The 17,086-nt window shown below is 49.2% G+C and overlaps 1 protein-coding gene across 1 annotated transcript in view; it reads left to right on the forward strand.

The window, feature by feature from the left end:
• LOC140219902 (uncharacterized) overlaps positions 1-17,086 on the forward strand; it is a 128,373-nt gene that overhangs the window by 1,464 nt on the left and 109,823 nt on the right. The gene's annotated exons all lie outside the window — the stretch shown is intronic.

The raw sequence follows: 17,086 nt of genomic DNA on the forward strand, positions 1-17,086 counted from the left end.
GTACCAAACAGCAGAATCTGCAGTCGGCATTTCGTCGGAAACAAAATTAGCAATAGCATGCACCATCCGGCATATGTACCAACCATTTCTCCTTCGTAATACCACCGCCAAGCCCCTTCCAACGCCACCGCACCAAGCGAAAGATACGAAAGGTACATATTATCCATTCATTGCCAAGAATTATGTGGGAGGGAAGCTGCCTTGTAATACGAGTTGTGTGCGCGTACTGCCGGCGCACGCGCGACTAAGCTGCCTATGTGTTTTTAAAAATGCGCATGCGGATGAGGACTCGGAGCTGAGATGCATCCGGTAAATTTATGTAATTAATGCTAAATGTAGCCAGCGTTGTTACGGATCCAGCAGCGGAGCACTCAAACCTTTGCTTGCGCGAGTCACCTGATGCGATAAAGCTTTCTTCTTCATTGCCACGTAATATATGCACCCCGAGCATGACAAAGGGCGGCGCAAAGCCCGTGTACGATACATTGGCCGCATGCTTGCAAACATCCCGGTAACACACACTTTATACACGGACCCATCACGCACTCAAGAGGGCTATACCTCGGTAGTTTTGGATGGCACCGAATCCCTGAGAGACTCTGCTGCAATGCGCGGAACAAATGCCGCTTACGGAGAAATTCTCGGTGTTGCTATTGCAATTCGATACGCCATCCGTGTTCCTGAGGTAGTGTATATATTGACGGACTCGCAACAGGCATGCGGGGCGTTCCTATCAGGACATGGCATCCCGAGAGCGGCGCACCAAATTCTCAAACAGATCCCACAAAATACACCAACCACAGCTCCCCGCATCCACTTACTCTAGACCCCTGGTCATACCTCGCTGCCGGGTAACGAACGCGCACATGCGGTTGCCCGAGAAATTTCCCTCCGGGCGACTCGGCGTGGTGAGGCGACTACTTCAGAGTGGGGGGATCCCTTGCTCCGTTATAAAGACATACTCCGTCATTATACACGCATTCGTCGCACCCACGCCGCACCACCGCCATCCTTCTCGCGGGAGGAAGCAGTGGCATTACGCCAGTTACAAACCGCAACATTTCCTAATCTTGTCTCTCTCAATAAATTCTACCCACACTGTTATGCAGATCATTGCCCTGGCTGTGGCAGCTCGCCCACAATCTTCCACGTCACGATTGAGTGCACTGCAAACCTCTTTCCTCCCTTGCCAACTCTCCTTTACCCCCTACGCAACAAAGAGCTGTGGGACGATGCCCTCCGCAACGGACCTCCCGAAGTCCTCCGAGCAGTGATACAACGGGCTCGAAACATCGCCGGAATCATTATTAGGGACCCTGGACTGAGGGTTCTTCCCACACTGCTCTCGCCATTCAAATATTATTAATAAAGATGTTTTACTCTCTCTCTTCTCCATTGACTGCTGTGGCGAAGTAACATTAGAATTTTTTAAGTCTAGCCAGAGAAATATGGAATGTCTTCAGGCCAACTAATACTTCCGAAAGCATAGCGCAGCACGACCGGAGCCGTAACTGCTAGATTTGCGAGGCAGCTAGGCGCAACCGTTAAAGAAACGTACGTGCTCGCCGCGACACACTGTGAAAAATATATAAAGCTTAAAAAGCTTCTTTCGTCATTTCTTCACTTGATGGCGCTAGCTTCTTTACGAAAACTGTCCACTTGAAGCGGCGCGAAAACGGAAATATACGAACTATAATTCGGCCGCGCACGTGTGTGTCGTCTGGTCGGGAGGCTGGAATATGCCGCGTCTCGTCGCCAGGGCGGCGTGCAACGCACTCTTTTCGACGCGCCGCCTATCCAGCGCTGGTTCCCCATACTTCAACGCGCGCGCCTTCGGTTGCTATCTTCGGAGCATGCGCAGAACGTTCGCCAAGTAACGCGCCGTCCGCAAAAGCCGCCTGCGGAGTTGTGTTGGCGCCTTTTTCTTCGCGCGCAATGCATTCTGGTGCGAGAGTTCTGCCGACTCCGACGCGCGAATGGCTCAGGAGCCATATCGGCGCCGGGCCCGTCGGGGCGCGTCGGAAGCCGCCGGTTACGTTGGCTGCGCCGGTGCGCCCGACTATAGGGGTGTCGTTTTCGCCGACGTGACGTAGCGTGCGCGCGCGCGGGCGTTACGTCGGACTATAAACGGGCCTTAAGCGCTCGATTGCGGAATATTGTCGCGTTGTAGGGACGTCAAGGAAACAGAATGACGGTCAAGAAAACAGTATCGAAAAACTGCGAATCGCGAAACTAACTCTCTACTGAGCGAACCACCTGTAGGGGCGCTGCCGAGAATTCCCCGCGATGCGCCCGACACGAAAAGCCTGGGTTACCGGTGCCTGCTCACAGTGAGAGTTGTTCCCTTGCTTGGCCGCACATTCAGAGGGTACGTACTTAGTGACCCAAGATGGCGGGAGGTTCGTTGTGGAGCGACGCATTCCCAATGCATTCATAGCGCAGCTCACTAGCAGTAATATTAGTTGTAGTAGTAGCAGTAGTACACTCTTAAACAAAAGTACGCCTTTTGGGTCGTATCTTGCCACGGAATAATCGTCATCTGACTTGCTTGCTAGCCCTTTCTTGAACACCCTGTGCTCGCTACTTTCCCGTCGAGAATGCTATGTCATGCCGATAACGCGCATGTCGTTCGTGACTGGGAAGTACCGGGCTCGCAGCGTTAAATAAAGGAAATGTGGACGAGAAAGATGAGGTTATCGTTGTGTGGCAAGATACGACCCAAAAGGTGTAATTTTGTTTTACAGTATTGTAGTAAGAAGTAGCAGTAGTAGTAGAAAACTTTGTTGCTCTGTAATGAAGTCCCAAAGGGTGGATCCCTCAGTCCAGAGCCTATGTGCTGCTGCTATCCGGCTGGCCTGGTCAATCAGGTATCCCCGGTCGTCCAAGGCTGTGCTGAAAAGAGCGGCATCCCACTGGGATGGCGACAGCTCATTAAATCGTTGACGTGACATGGTCTCATAGAAAAAGGGGCAGATACCCAGTGCATTTGTGGCGCTGCCTGCCAATGCGCGGGGTTGCTGTCCTTGAGGAACCTTTGTGACGTGGCCTCGCTTCCACTCAACTTCGGAGAAATTTCAGGCATCTTTTTTCGTGATCGTAAAACGGCACGTTTCCAGTGGCAAACACACCTATCTACCCAATTTGGCGTCAAGGACGTTCATTGAAGAGCGGCACACACACCTATAGGCACGTACACACCCAGTGACCCAAGCTGGAATCGAAGAGGTGCATTGGAGACCAGCACAGACCGAGTGGCGCACACCACGTACTCCATGTCGACGTGAAAGAGTTTCTTTGAGCAGCTGTGCCCACCTACTCCCTCGTCTACAGTGACCCATGTCGGCCTGAAAGAGGTTCGTTGAAGAGCAGCACTATGTCTACGCAGTGCCACATACTCAGTCACCCAACTTGGTCCGATGGTTGGTCCTCAACCCTGTTACTTCAGCCCAGCAGCCCGATGCCTCGCACCGGTTCAGCCATAGACAAAACGCCCCCACAGCTATTAGAGGTCGCGCGAAGAGGCCATGTGAGCAGCCACCAGATGTAATAAAGCCGTTAACTTTAAGGCCACGAAAACCAGCAAGCACGGCCCTTCAATATACCCTACCAACGACGCATTCCAGCAGCACATGCTTGTTAGATTCTTGAAGGGGGGCAATTGGGACACAGCGAAGATGAGACTACGCCCCAGTGCTCTAGTCTGACACGGGTTGGGAGCACTTGCCGCCCTAGACGCCACATGAATTTGTGTACGCGGCCAAGTAGAAATGACGCGGTTTTCCTCTCCTGTGTTTAGAAAAAGTTTATTTCAACAAGAAACGATAAGAACACTGAGTCACAATCACGGTGCAATTCCACCAGGACGCTAGACATACCATAAAACGAAGCATTGTACACACGGCACGTTTGTAAAATAGTGTCCGAGTCTTCACTTACATCCTTCGCTCAGAATGTAATTAACCACGGTGAATAGAACCGACGGTAAATAACACCTCTTCATTACGACACAATTAACAACCCTCCAAACTGCTTTGGTGGGAGGGGAAGTTTTTAACAAAATATTTTAGGAACAGAACAATGTTTCGGAACCAGTGCAAACAGGCATGAAAAACTTTTTACTCGACAAAATTCTTTTAATGTAACGTATGTTACAACAGAAAAAAAAGGAAAGTGTCAACCAAGTGTCGACGCTGAGGAAGGTAAAGTCCCCGTGCGCGGTTGCTCAAGTGATTGGATGAAAAATCTGGAGGACGCTTACAGCTTCGCCTTAAGAATGGAATGCGACAACGTTAAAGGACCCCTTACTGCATTTCATGCTTCCCGGGAACTACAACTTATGTAACCGTAACGTTTACTGGGAAGCGCTGGCTGCGAACGCTATGCACGAAGGCGAGCTTTGTGGTGGAGACGCTGCCTCTTGCATGGGTCTATCTCCTGTTATGGTTTCGGATTCTTAATGTTTCAGTCTCACAAGAGAATACGTTGCGGCGTTTTTTTTTCATTGCATTTGCTTGTGGGATGCCGTTCTCAAAATTCCGAGGAATAACTTTGTAACGAATGAAAGACAAGGCATGAGCAACTTTGGTGGCAGAGAAGGGGTTGGGTATGCGTGGTTCGGAATTGCGTTCCAAATTCTCTTTGCCGAGGTGACGTCCAACGCCGACGCGGGACGCAGAAGCTGACGCCTCTTTTTTTTTTTTTTTGAGGCACGGGCTTTTTAATGCTATCGCGTTAAAAATACTGACTGTGTGTCGCTCTCCTGTATCTTATTTCACAGCGAAGTTGTTAGCCGCTAGTTGTTCGCAAGTTTTCGGTCTCGGCTCACTGAAAACGATATGGCAGCTAGAAGAGGGCTTTTTTGAGCTTTCTTCTTAGAGAATTATGTTTTATCGTATATTCAGATCAGAATTCCATGCTATCATGTCTCTAGGTTTTGTGAAAGTCGTACTGCACCAGTTTTAGGACACATTTTACTTCGGAAAATCGTACGAGTTCAATAAGGCACTTGCGCCAGGCGGAGGCCATCCTAGAATGAGGATATATGGTACACTTCCACGCACCTTCGTGCGCACGTGACTAACGTATGCGCAGAATGTAGCTGTTTCCACTTCTGTGGAGGCTCTACTCTGAGATACTGTCGTTTCCATCAGAGGATCTCATTTTCCTTGAGGAAATAGAGTTCCTTCGACAGTGGTCATACCGTTTCCTGTTGGCGGCTGATGGACGCGTAAGGCTTAATTTTCGACCAGCCCGGTTCTTGTAGGCAGGCCATCAGAAGTATTCATTCAATATACATAGATTGTAGGTGCCCGTGATCTCTGTGTATGCGTGCTCTCGTATACATGATCATTTGTGTATATACACATCTCACAGTATCAGTGCAAAATTATGTAAACTGTCTCTGTCACATCGCCATTGTACATAGCCATTGTGTACATCGCATATATTGAACATCTTTTTTTACATGTGACAATTAGTTTATGTGTAACTGTGCCTTTCCATGGGTCGATGTGGTTATACGTTAGTGAGTGAGGACTATGACACTACCTCGAATATGTGCTGTGTATAAAATGCTTCGTTTTTTGTACATGTTATCGTCCTGGGGGAACTGTGCCGTGATTGTGACCAAGTGTTAGTATCGTCTGTTTATTGAAATAATATTTTTCTAAACATAACAGGTGTAATTGCGCCGTGAATGTGACTGAGTGTTCGTAACGTCTCAGGTTGAAATAAACTTTTTCTAAACACAGGTTTGCACAGAGGCAGTGTCGCATCCAATGAAGTTATTGAGGAGTTTCCGCTGACCTTCCCACGGGTTTAACGTCAGACACGTCCACCTCTTACACCATGGCGCCTACAGTGTCGTGCACTCCGTTGAAGGCCAAAGTCTTCGATGTTGTTGTTCCTACGGGGAATTGTCCCGAGACCGTCGTCGACGCGACGGCCTCAATAGTTGGCCTTCAAAACCTTCAAAGCTGTTGTCACTCGGCGCTTGGGAAGCCCGATGCCTTCGTTATTAATAGGACACCATCAGGTATGCTGGGTCCCTGGCAGAGAAATAGTCTCTCGTTCGTTACGCGTGACATAATGACGTATGCGATGACAAGGTCAGTACGTACGTAGTCTCTTTAGTTTCACTAGATCAAGAAAAGGCACTTGACAACCTTGAACATAGCTACATATTTAGTGTACTGACCTCGTTTGGCTTTTCGTCAAATTTTGTTGAACTTATTAGGAATGCCTATTCAAATATCCGAAGTATATTGTTTCTTGATGGTCGATAAAGTGCACCATTTCCCGTTACTCATGGTGTTCGTCAGAGGTGCCCTCTGTCCCCAGTACTCTTTGTGTTCAGTCCGGAGCCATTTCTGCGCACGGTACTGAGAGATCCTTGCGTGGGCTGTCTCCCACTGCCTAATAGCGGTGTTGTGAAGGTGGCAGCCTTCGCCGATGACATAACATTTTATCTCAGGAATGAAGACAGCTTATCCCTCAGCCTTTGCCTTTTCATTAAGCAGGAAATACTTAAATTACTGCGGTAAATTTTTCAAAATGTCGTTACTTGTCCATTGGTTCCATAAAGACACGCCTAAGTCGCCTTTTCCGTCTTAAAAGAAGCGATTCAATTTGCATTTTAGGCCTTGATTACACCTATGATGGCATATCCGACTGTATGTGGCTCTCAATTCTTGAAGATATAAGGTGAAATATTCAGGGTGTCTTTGCAGCAGTGTATGGTACGTTTGTCACGTTGTACAGTCACCATTACGGGTTACTAGGTCTTTGCAGTCCCTTCTTGGTACCTTCTCTGGTAGGGCAGTACAGAACTGATCTGTCGCGCGGCGCTTGGATAAGTACGCTCTCGCGGTCGGTTCGCGTTCCCATCTGTGTCTGTCCGCTTTGTCCGATTTCTGCTCCCCCAGTTACAACGTAATCAGCGTCCCGCGCGTGAACTCGCCGGCTATTTCCTTGGCACAATAACTCTGTACTTGCTACCAGCCGTACACTTAAATCGCGGACCACAAGTGTTAAACGCCCCTGCATTTTACTCTATGGCCGTGGCATTTTATCGCCACGTACAACAGGTGTGTCTTGATGTTGACGTTCTCGAAAACCGTGTTGTAGCCACTATGTCACCTTAACTGCTTCCTCTAGTTCCTCCAGCCCGCCACGCACGTTCCAACAATATGTCGTGGGATGCAACAACGGCGTCATTTCTGCCAGGCCACCTACGCGACTTCATGTGGCGTCTAGGGTGGCAAGTGCTTCCAACTCGTGACAGGCTAGAGTGGTCAGGCGTAGTCCCATCTTCCCTTTGTCCCACTTTCCCACTTCAAAAATTCAATAAATATACGCTGCTGCAACGCGTCGTTGCCAGGATGTTTTGGAGGGCCGTGCTTACTGGTTCCCGTGGCCTCGTAGCCAACTGCTTTATTACATCTGGTCGCTGCTCACGTGGCCACTTTGCGCGACTTTCAATTGCGGTGGGGGGTCTTTTGTCTATGGCGTAACCAGTGCGAGGCAGTTGCCGCGGGTCGTCGTTGCTGCGCCCTATTTCTACTTCTTGAGAGGTTGTACTCTGAGCTGCTGTCCTTTGTGTCAGAGGAGTTGTTCTTCCTTGGCGAAGAGGAGTTCCTTCGACAGTGGTCATGCCGTTTCCCGTCCGTGGCTGATGGACGCGTGGGGCTCAATTGTCGACCAGCTTGGTTATCGTAGCCAGGTCACCAGAAGTATTTATTGAATATGCATAGGATGTAGGTGTCCATGATTTCTGTGTGGGCGTGCTCTCGTATACATAATCATTTTTTATATACAGATGTTTTAGAATCATTACAAAATTATGTAAAGTTTGTCTGTAACGTCATCATTGTAAATGACCATTGTGCACACTGTATATATTCAACATCATTTTATACGTGTGACAATGAGTTTATGTGAAACTGTGCGCTTTCGTGGGTCTGTGCGGTTATATGTTATGGAGTGAGGACTCGGACACTACTTTGAAAACGTGCCCTGTTATACAACGCTTCGTACTTTGTGTATGTTAGCTTATATGTGCCTCGATTGTGACTCAGTGTTCGTAACCTCTCTTGTTTAAATAACACCTTGATGCGTGAGCGCTCTTCTCGTAGAATTTTGCGTAGCGTGCGCTGTGAGGGTAATTCGAGGTTAGGGCAAACAGTGGTAAAAAAAATGAATGAACGTTGTCTTCATGAACGCGATTTACGTGCAAGCGTACGAACTCCGCGAACAAGCACAGCAAGCACTACGGCGTCAAAGCACAAATGGAAAGGGCGCGAACACAGTAGCTGACGCTATATAGATCTCGATGGTGCGACGCCTTGTTGCTGTGGTGCTCGTTTAACGTCGGCAATAAATTCGCTGTGTACATCCACTTTCACACGCTGGAATGCGAGAGGAATGTCTTCATGCTTATTCTTCACTTAATTCGTATTTTAATCGTATCGTATTCCGCGCGAAATTACGATGGGCGCCATCTATTTCCCGCGGCCGTCCTGCATCGTAGGACACGCTCGTTGTATTCGTGCGTAGACTCAGTAGCCACGCCTCCACGTTGGATCACCTTCTTACGTCATCAACCATGAGCGTTGGTCGAGGTACTTCGGCTCTTGGCTCACACGAGGCGAATAGCGCATTGGGACGAGACGGCAAGGAATTTTAAGCCTCCTTGCGAGACTGACCTCGCGAGATCCGGCCGTCATCTTGTCTTGGACGGAGCGTGATTGTTGGATTAACGCGCGACGGTTCTCTCATTTGCCTGAAGAAAGCGCGCAGCCTCACCGCGCTCGCGTTTTTCTCTCTTCAGTTTCGACAGCCATGATCCGACGCGGTCGCATCTTCGCGTTCCAAATTCCCGCATACTGCGATACATACCGTGCTAGGGCTTCGTCGAGGGCAGCGAATAAAAAAAAAAAAAAAAAAAAAAAAAAAAAACAGAGGTCGGCTCGGCGCTTTAGGCACAAGAGCTTCTTCCTCGCGTTGGCCCCTTCGGAAAAAAAACAATTCCCAGAGAGAAATGTGGGAACTTTTCGTAGAGGTTTATTGCCCCCCCCCCCCCCTTACTCCTCAAAATGCGACTTTGCGACGCTACTAAGCGGGACGACTCGCTTTGCTTCGTCGGTCGGTTTTATTGGCATTGCTTAGACATGATGTTTTTGCAAGCAGTACTTATTCATTCATGTCAAATGATCTGAAGATTTGGCAGAGAGAGAGAAGTGGTTCTTGTGGGGAAAGGAGGAAAGGCTGGCACTATCGTCTGCAACCGTTGCGGGAGCACGGCTCAGCGCCAGCAGGGGGAGGATATGGGAGTGAAGGAGGTAGGAGGGAGAAAGGTAGAGAGTCGCCATGGCAGCAGCGGAGCAGCTCGGCCGGGAAGGCCCAGTGGCTTCGACCGGAGGAGTGGCCCGAGGTGGTGAATAGCCGTTAGGCTATTCATCTTTGAAGAAATTTCCTAGAATCTCGCCGAAAGCCCTGACGAGTCGAGGTACTCGACAACACTTAGGAAGGCTGGTAGCTGATTACGACTGGGGAAGAGGATGTCTTCCTGTCGTGAACATGGGAGCCCCAGGTGGGAGAACTCCTGCAGAAGTCGGCCCCGGTGCTGCAGGGGAGCAAGGCAGGCCAGCAGAAGGTGCTCCAGAGTCTCTGGATCACCGCAGGAGGCACTGGCTGGCGAGGTGGCTTTCCCAAGGCGCTGCCGGCGGGCTGCCGTCCAGTAGCAGCCAACCCGCAGTCGGAGAAGCAACGAGGTATCCCTTAGTGGGAGGCGGTGCTGTGGAAGAGGCCGTGGAGGCCGTCCCAGGGATACCCGTTTATGCGGATGGCAGGCGATGATGTGTCGGCGCAGCTTGTGCCTCGAGAAGTCCGCGGCCGTTACAGCAGGCCTGAGGGGGACGCTTGAGTGGTGGGCGCTCTTTGCGAGAGTGTCTGCCTCTTCATTGTCCGAGATCCCTACGTGCGCCGGTAGCCAGTGCAGGGATAGTGAGCATCCTGCATCCTGAAGGGCCGCCAGTCTTGACGAGAGCAGTGCAACCCCAAGGCTAGCCTTGTCAGGGCTCTGCAGGCAAAGCAGCGCCGCCTTGGAGTCGCAGAAGATAGCTGCCGGAGTCGTTGGTAGCTCCTCTGCCAGTAGGTCCACAGCAAGGTGCAGTCCTGCTAGCTCTGCTGCGGCAGAGCTTGCATGTCCCGAGAGACGGCACAGCTTGCTCTTGTGGGGCCGGTGCAACGCAGGATGCTGTGGATGAGCCCGTCTCCGGTATCACGGATCCATCGACGAAGATGTGAAGGTGGTCCCCAAGTCTCTCTTGGAGGAGAGAGGCTGCCGTCTGCTGTAGGGCACATGTTGGGGAGGGGTTCTTTGAAACACCTGGCAGCTCCGTCGAGATAGGGATTGGTGGTCGGTGTGGTGGACGAGGCTGTACGGCGTTTGCAGGCGTGTCCCCTATGACTTCCTTATAGAGGCCACACAGCCGTCCCATGTGTGATGCTGGCCGGGAGCGTAGGCGGGTCAGGAGTGCTTGACCATCTGCGACATGGTGTAGGCAATCAATGTGTCGTAGCCCATGTTGCAGGAAGAGTAGTGACAGGGGCTAGGTACATGCCTCAGCAAGAGTGGCCGCCACTTGAGAGGTTCGGGGAATGCCAAGACAGACCCGTATTGTTGACTGGTGCTGCAGCTCCAGTTTCCGCAGGCGGGGTGGGGGAGTAATGTTTTGTGGTTATGAGCGCAAAGGGAAATAGTTGACCCACATTCAGTCTGCTGAACTGTTTAACGAGAGACCTCAGAGAAGCAACGTGACAAAACAAAGCAAGTGGAAAGGCTATACAAGTGAAATTCTCTATAGAGAGAGATTGCAGTACATTACAATAATTACAAGGGATTGCGTTTCTTTTAATTATACCCGAGCACCGCCGAATAAGTTCCTCCTTCTTTCCATATTGATTTTTCGCCGCTTGCGATTTAACGGAGAATTTCGCGAATCTCCTATGGCGCTACAGAAGAAACAGCACTTACTGGACCTACACTACAAACTAACTCCAAAACGCAACCAGTGCACCCCTGTGCCTGAACTCAGTGAGTCACCTGAGCACAAGTAGGAAAAACACGGGAAATTTGGGAGATAGAAATTCAACACGATGAGCAAAACAAGAATAAGGTGAAAGCAGGAGCCAAGGTTTTGACAGGTGGACGTTGAAGGCAACATACGCTTTCCTCGGCATAGTATATATAGCTAGGGCTCTTCTAAAGGTGAGAGGGGGTAAGGCTGGTTGGCGAGGCAACGAACGAGGGTGTGTTAACGGCGAGGGTGTAGAATTGAAAGAAGGGTATGCTATTCAACGTCGGTGGAGGAACGTGAAGCAGCGCCGTGTGTCAGCCGGTTGGCGTGTCACTGTACGTTCCTTGTTTTCGTGGAAGGGGGCTGGGCGACGGTTGTAGCGGGGCGAGGAATACCTGCTCCGCTGGAGGTCGGTGAACAGTCGGGTCTCTGTAAGAGATAAAAGGAAAGGGGCTGGAAATGGTACTCGTGCAAAAGAAAGATGGAATAAATATATAAACAGAACAACACAAAGAGAGAAAAAAACAAACACTAAGCAACCCAGTGAAGAATGACCAAGTGCTGTTGCCTATAGACTCTAAAGCTCCCTTTGAAACGTTTACACCTATTGGTTGCGATGTTTCGCCTTGGGAAAAGCCATAGAGAAAGGAATGCATAGGAATGCATGCCGAAACCATAGAGAAAGGAATGCAAGAGCGGACACTTCCCATAGAGCCCAGCGGCCCAATTGACTGCCGCGCACCAAGCCTCCGGCGTTAATACTTGAAGCACACTTCCGGTTTCGGTTTTCTGCGCGCGCGTTTTGAATGCTAGCTGGTACGCGTCACCCTGGCTGCGCTTTTTTTTTCTTCTACAGCTCGACCGCACGTGGTATTCGTGCGAAATCGTTTACTGAGTAAAATAGATTGCGAACGATCTTCACAAGCCTCATCGAATATGAGCCACGTGCAATTTCATAAAGACGCGAGACGCCTTGTGAAATTAGGTAATGTTTATTTTATTCTATATAAATGCTCGTTGCGGGCTTCTTGTGCGTTTTTTCGTCCAACGTTGTGGCACCAGGTAAGCAGCAGTAGTTCCCGTAGGAAGCTCCACCATACCGACGTCAGCTGAAAAAAAAATTAAATTACAAGCGCGTGTCATTTTGGTATTAACATGCAAGAATAATGCGTGTAGAGGCGAAGCGTGCGAAAGTGGTGAATGGGTGGCATTACAAACAGAAGCAGTTCACTTTTATATAAATGGCGTAGAAAATGCCCGACCTGCACGTTAATAGCACGAATACACGGGCTACTGCGCGTTTCCAGAACTTGGCTACAACCGACGCGATAGTATACGCTACGAATACACCCCAGAGGTGGCCACAGCACAGGCTCTCAACCAGACCATGCTGGACGCTCGTAGAGTTCCTTCTACTCGCACTCAAGACAAATGCGTAGGTACAAAGCCTGTGTTCAGTCGTTCACAAGACAGAATTTTCGAGTTGCAACTTCGTGGCGTTCGAGCTCCTTGGCGTTATCTTTTCCGCGTTCTGCCGGTGCAAGCAACACGCTCCCGTGTTATCACTATTGGCAATTGCTCATCGCGTTTTCGACAAGCGGGAGTACCGAAACAACACTAATTGCTTGCGGGGCAATACAAATTGTCAAATACAATACAATACACATACAATACAATACAATACAATACAATACAAATACAAACTTGTCGCAGTAACATTCAGTACGCGCCGAACTAACTGTCACCACGGCCGAGCTGCTCTTCGCTGCGTCACGCCAGGCGTGGCGAGCGTGCCTCATAACTAACAAAAAAAAAAAGTACCGAAAATAATTTTCAACAATGTTGGGCTTCAGAGAAAGCGCTATGAACTTGTTGCATTAAAGCGCGAAACTAAACTGCGCACCACGGCCGAGTTGCTTTTCGCTAACCGCGTCAAAGCGCCAGGCGCGCTCACTGCGCTTGAAAAGTATCCCAAAAGGTAACGAATTTAGTTACAGTAATGCTGAGCGTCGCCAGAACTTGTCGCAGTAAGATCGAGTAGACACGAAACTGCGTCAAAGCACCCTGTGGGCCCACCGTGCCCAAAAACTACCGAAGTGAGTTACAATAAAATTGGGGCTCATAGAAAGCGTCGCAAGCATCTCCCAGTACGATTCACTAATTCAAATTAAGTGCGCCACGACAGCCGGGCTGTTTTTCGTTAACTGCGTCACAAGTCTAGCCTAGTTGCCGTGCTGTAAGCCTGATTGCTTGAAATGCGTCGCAGAATGTCGAATGGAATGGAATGGAAAACTTTATTGAGTCTTTTAAGGTTTTAGCGGTTCGAGGCCGAAGTCTTCATTCTTGAAGCTTGGGTCATCTTCAGCCATGGATGGGGCCCTAGTCCAGGGCTCCACTGAGCCGGGCCGCCTCGCACGCGTGCGCTATTAGAGCTCTTTGAGCCTCTAGCTCGCGGCTGGTGAGCCAGCTCTCCCATTGCTCCGCACTTGGTGTTTTGTGTTTGTGGAATGCCTGGTTTCTTGTACACTCCCATGTAATGTGGTATAATGTTGGTTTAGCTCCACACCACGGACAGGTTGCGCTATACTGCGTGGGGAACATCCTACTTAGTATGTGTAAGTTTGGGAAGGTGCCCGTTTGCAGTCTCCGCCATCCTGCGGCCTCCTCCTTTGTTAATGCTTTATGTGGTGGGGGATATTGATATCTTAGCCCCTTATAGAGGTTTAATAGCTCTGAATAGCTGTTCCCGCAGTTGATCCGTGGCCCCTCTGGGGCGGTTGACGTTCCTGCTCGGCTGGTCATCCCTCGAGCTAGGCTGTCCGCCCCTTCGTTGCCCCTGATCCCTGCGTGGCCTGGTATCCAGATAATGTTATGTGTGGGTTGTTCCTCAGCGATTGGAACTCTGCTGAGGATCTTGAGCGCCGTGCTACTAATTCTGCCTCTTATATAGCTCCGGCACGCCTCTTGTGAATCTGTTAGAATATTGAGGGATATTCCTGTTCTATAACCTTCTTCCGCTGCCAGTGCGACAGCAATTTCCTCTGCCTCGGTTATGTTAGCCACCTCGGCCGTGAGTCCTGTGATTAATTCTCCTTGATTATTTACTACTACCGCTGCCGCGTTGTTTTTGTGTGCTTGTGAGTATAGGGACGCATCGGTATAGACTGTATTGTCCCGATGTCCCATCGTCTTTTCGTAAAACTCTGCCCTAGCCTGTCTCCTACTCGCATGGAGGTTTGGGTCCATGTTGCGAGGGATAGGTTGTATTCGTAGTTTCTTTCTTAGTGGGTCTGGTATTGTGGCCCTGCTACTTTGTGGTTCTTCTACTTCCCGACCTAGCTTTGTCAGGAGCGCCCTTCCTGTTGTTGTATTGCTGAGTCTTCGTACTTGTGCGTTGAGCTGGCATTCCCTTAGTTCTTCAAAAGTGTTGCTGATTCCAAGTTGCATGAGTTTGTCGTTGGATGTGTTCCTTGGGAGGTGGAGAGCTGTTTTATACGCTTTCCGGAGGATGATCTCCACTTGCTCTTTTTCGGTTTTGGTGATTGCATGGTACGGCAGTGAGTATGTGACCCGGCTTACTATCAGGCTGTTGACCAACCTGAGTGTGTCCTCCTCTTTCATGCCATATCGCTTGTGTGCCACTCTGCTAATCATTCGGCCCACCTGTCCTGCTGCTTTGTTTAGCAGGCAGATTGTGTGGCTGCATTTCCGGCTTCCTTGCAGCCACATGCCGAGGATTCTAATCATTTTTTGTTCCGGGATGTTCTGTCCTTCTAGCCTTACTTCGAGCGGGGCATCAGTGTCGAACATAGTTTCTCACCTTGCCGTATAGTCCAATAGTGCAACGGTGCCATGCCGAAGTTCAGAAGGAACGCAAGAATTCGCCGGGAGCCCACCAGACCCGGCTAAATCCAAAAGTAGAAAAGACAGGCAGACGGGTGACCGAACAGGCCAACGCTCGGACGCGCGACCGGTCTCTCTCGCTTCAGCGGTGCGTCTGACGAATGACGCATGCACCTGGCTCGTGATTCGCCGATTCGCCTGTCGCTAGGCAACGGAAGTAAGCTGCAAAGTTTGATTTATTTATACGCAGATATTTTCACTTTTGCCGGGAAAGAGTAAAAAAATAAAACAATTTCTGTTAATCTCATTTCACATTGTTTCTTTTTTTCGATGCTCGCGGCAGCAAGCGGTCGGCGTTAATACTATAGCGTGACGTATATCCTGTTGCCACTTTTCGCCGAGCGTCCCCTCTTGTTATATTTCTTTCTCTCTATGCCTAAGCGTTGGCTCCTGCTTTTACCTTGTTCCTCTCTTGCTGAGCGCAACCAGTATCTTTGACGCCGTCACACCATCGGCGACGATCTGTCTGTATCAGTGCACGCCGACAATGTGCGCAGTGTAGATGAAAGCCAACCATGCGTACAGTTGAGCCAGTCAGCTTACTGTGGTGGGCCGCGTTACCCTTCTTGATTCAATTACGCCGCGCTCCTCGCTGAAGTGGCCGTCATATTGAGCTACAGGTGGCAGCACTATCGCAGCGTTAGCCTTCATAGACGCTTGGCTGAACGTATTGAAATGTACATTGCGGCTCTTCGCTGTGGGTGATTTGAGCTAATTTATTAGTTTTGAAACGCACTCACTGCAGACAAGGTATACTATATTGCACTCCAAGCCCACATTCTTGCACGAAATAAACGAAAAATACCTACCATACGCGAACGGAGCGCGAAACGCAGTTTGCTCTGGTACATCTATGGTAAATTTTGTTCTGTTTGGCTTGCATTTTGCCCATGATGCTGGCGCTGCCGTTAGGTTACGCAAGTCAAATTTCTGCTAGTCTCGCACTGGTTATAAGAATGTCTTCATTCCTGTACAGTGGTGTTAAGAATTCAAGTTCTTGACTCTACCTCACCACTTGTACGCATACATAACTGCCTTATACAGCAATATAGCAATTTATCAGACGCGCAATTTTGGGATTGAATGCGCTCTGGAATGGTCGCCACGTGGCATCACAATTTTTTTTGTCGCGGTAGCATTAAAAGCACTGTATTTTAGCAACAAGGTTGCTTTTGAATATTTAATGAGAATGATGCGAGCAGTTTTTAATACCTTAAAACGGCAGCCTCACTCGATTATTTTGGTTATTTGTCAAAGAATTCCCGTTGTCTTACGTCACGGTGACACCACCTCGCGAAAGAGTTCATGATATTAGCCTCAAGCCACTCATTTTGAAGTGTCGTGTGTTTAGCGACTGAAATATTATGCATGGGGCTCTCGTAATACTTTATTTACGATTCCCTTTTGTAGTGGCAAAGCGGTAAAGAGCACTTGCGAACCAAAATATTTCTCCGTAGTGGAATATTCACATAATAAAAAATGCACCCTGTGAAACAATCAAGGATTGTCGCGTCACCAGTAAATGACAGTCGTGCAATCAGATGTGTCAGATCAATTCTCTGCGGCAACAGCATATCAGCGCCCAGCATTTTCTTTCCTACTGCTGCGTGTTCTCATGCCACCTTGTTCATGTTTCGTGGCATAAGAAACATTGTGGAATAAACACATTGCTGCGAGGAATCTGTTAAGCATTGCGTTCAGGTATTGTAACACCATTTCATTTATTTATAACGAAGCCAAGTATTTTTTGTTAAGTGTAAAAATCACCATCTCGGCAATAAAATTTAATTGATTGTGGTCAACGGAGAGTGCGGCGAGATGCATAGTGCGCTCGAAATGTGCAGTGACTAATTTTATTGCAGCGCAAAGGCTACAGCGCACAGAAAAATGAGTCTCCACTTCGTAAAAAAAATTTATACCATTTACGACTGCGATACATCCACGGAAGATAGACTTTAAAGAATATGTGCTCCCAAAGCACAAATGCGAACAAGTAACGAGTAGCAGCCAACGCGACGTAGCATCCACACCGATGCACATTATCGTGGGGTAGCAAGTGTCTACCAGGCGGCTATTTGGCTCGATCTCGCGGCATTTAGAAGCAG

This window comes from Dermacentor andersoni, chromosome 8, assembly GCF_023375885.2.
Source record: "Dermacentor andersoni chromosome 8, qqDerAnde1_hic_scaffold, whole genome shotgun sequence".
NCBI classification, from domain to species: domain Eukaryota; kingdom Metazoa; phylum Arthropoda; class Arachnida; order Ixodida; family Ixodidae; genus Dermacentor; species Dermacentor andersoni.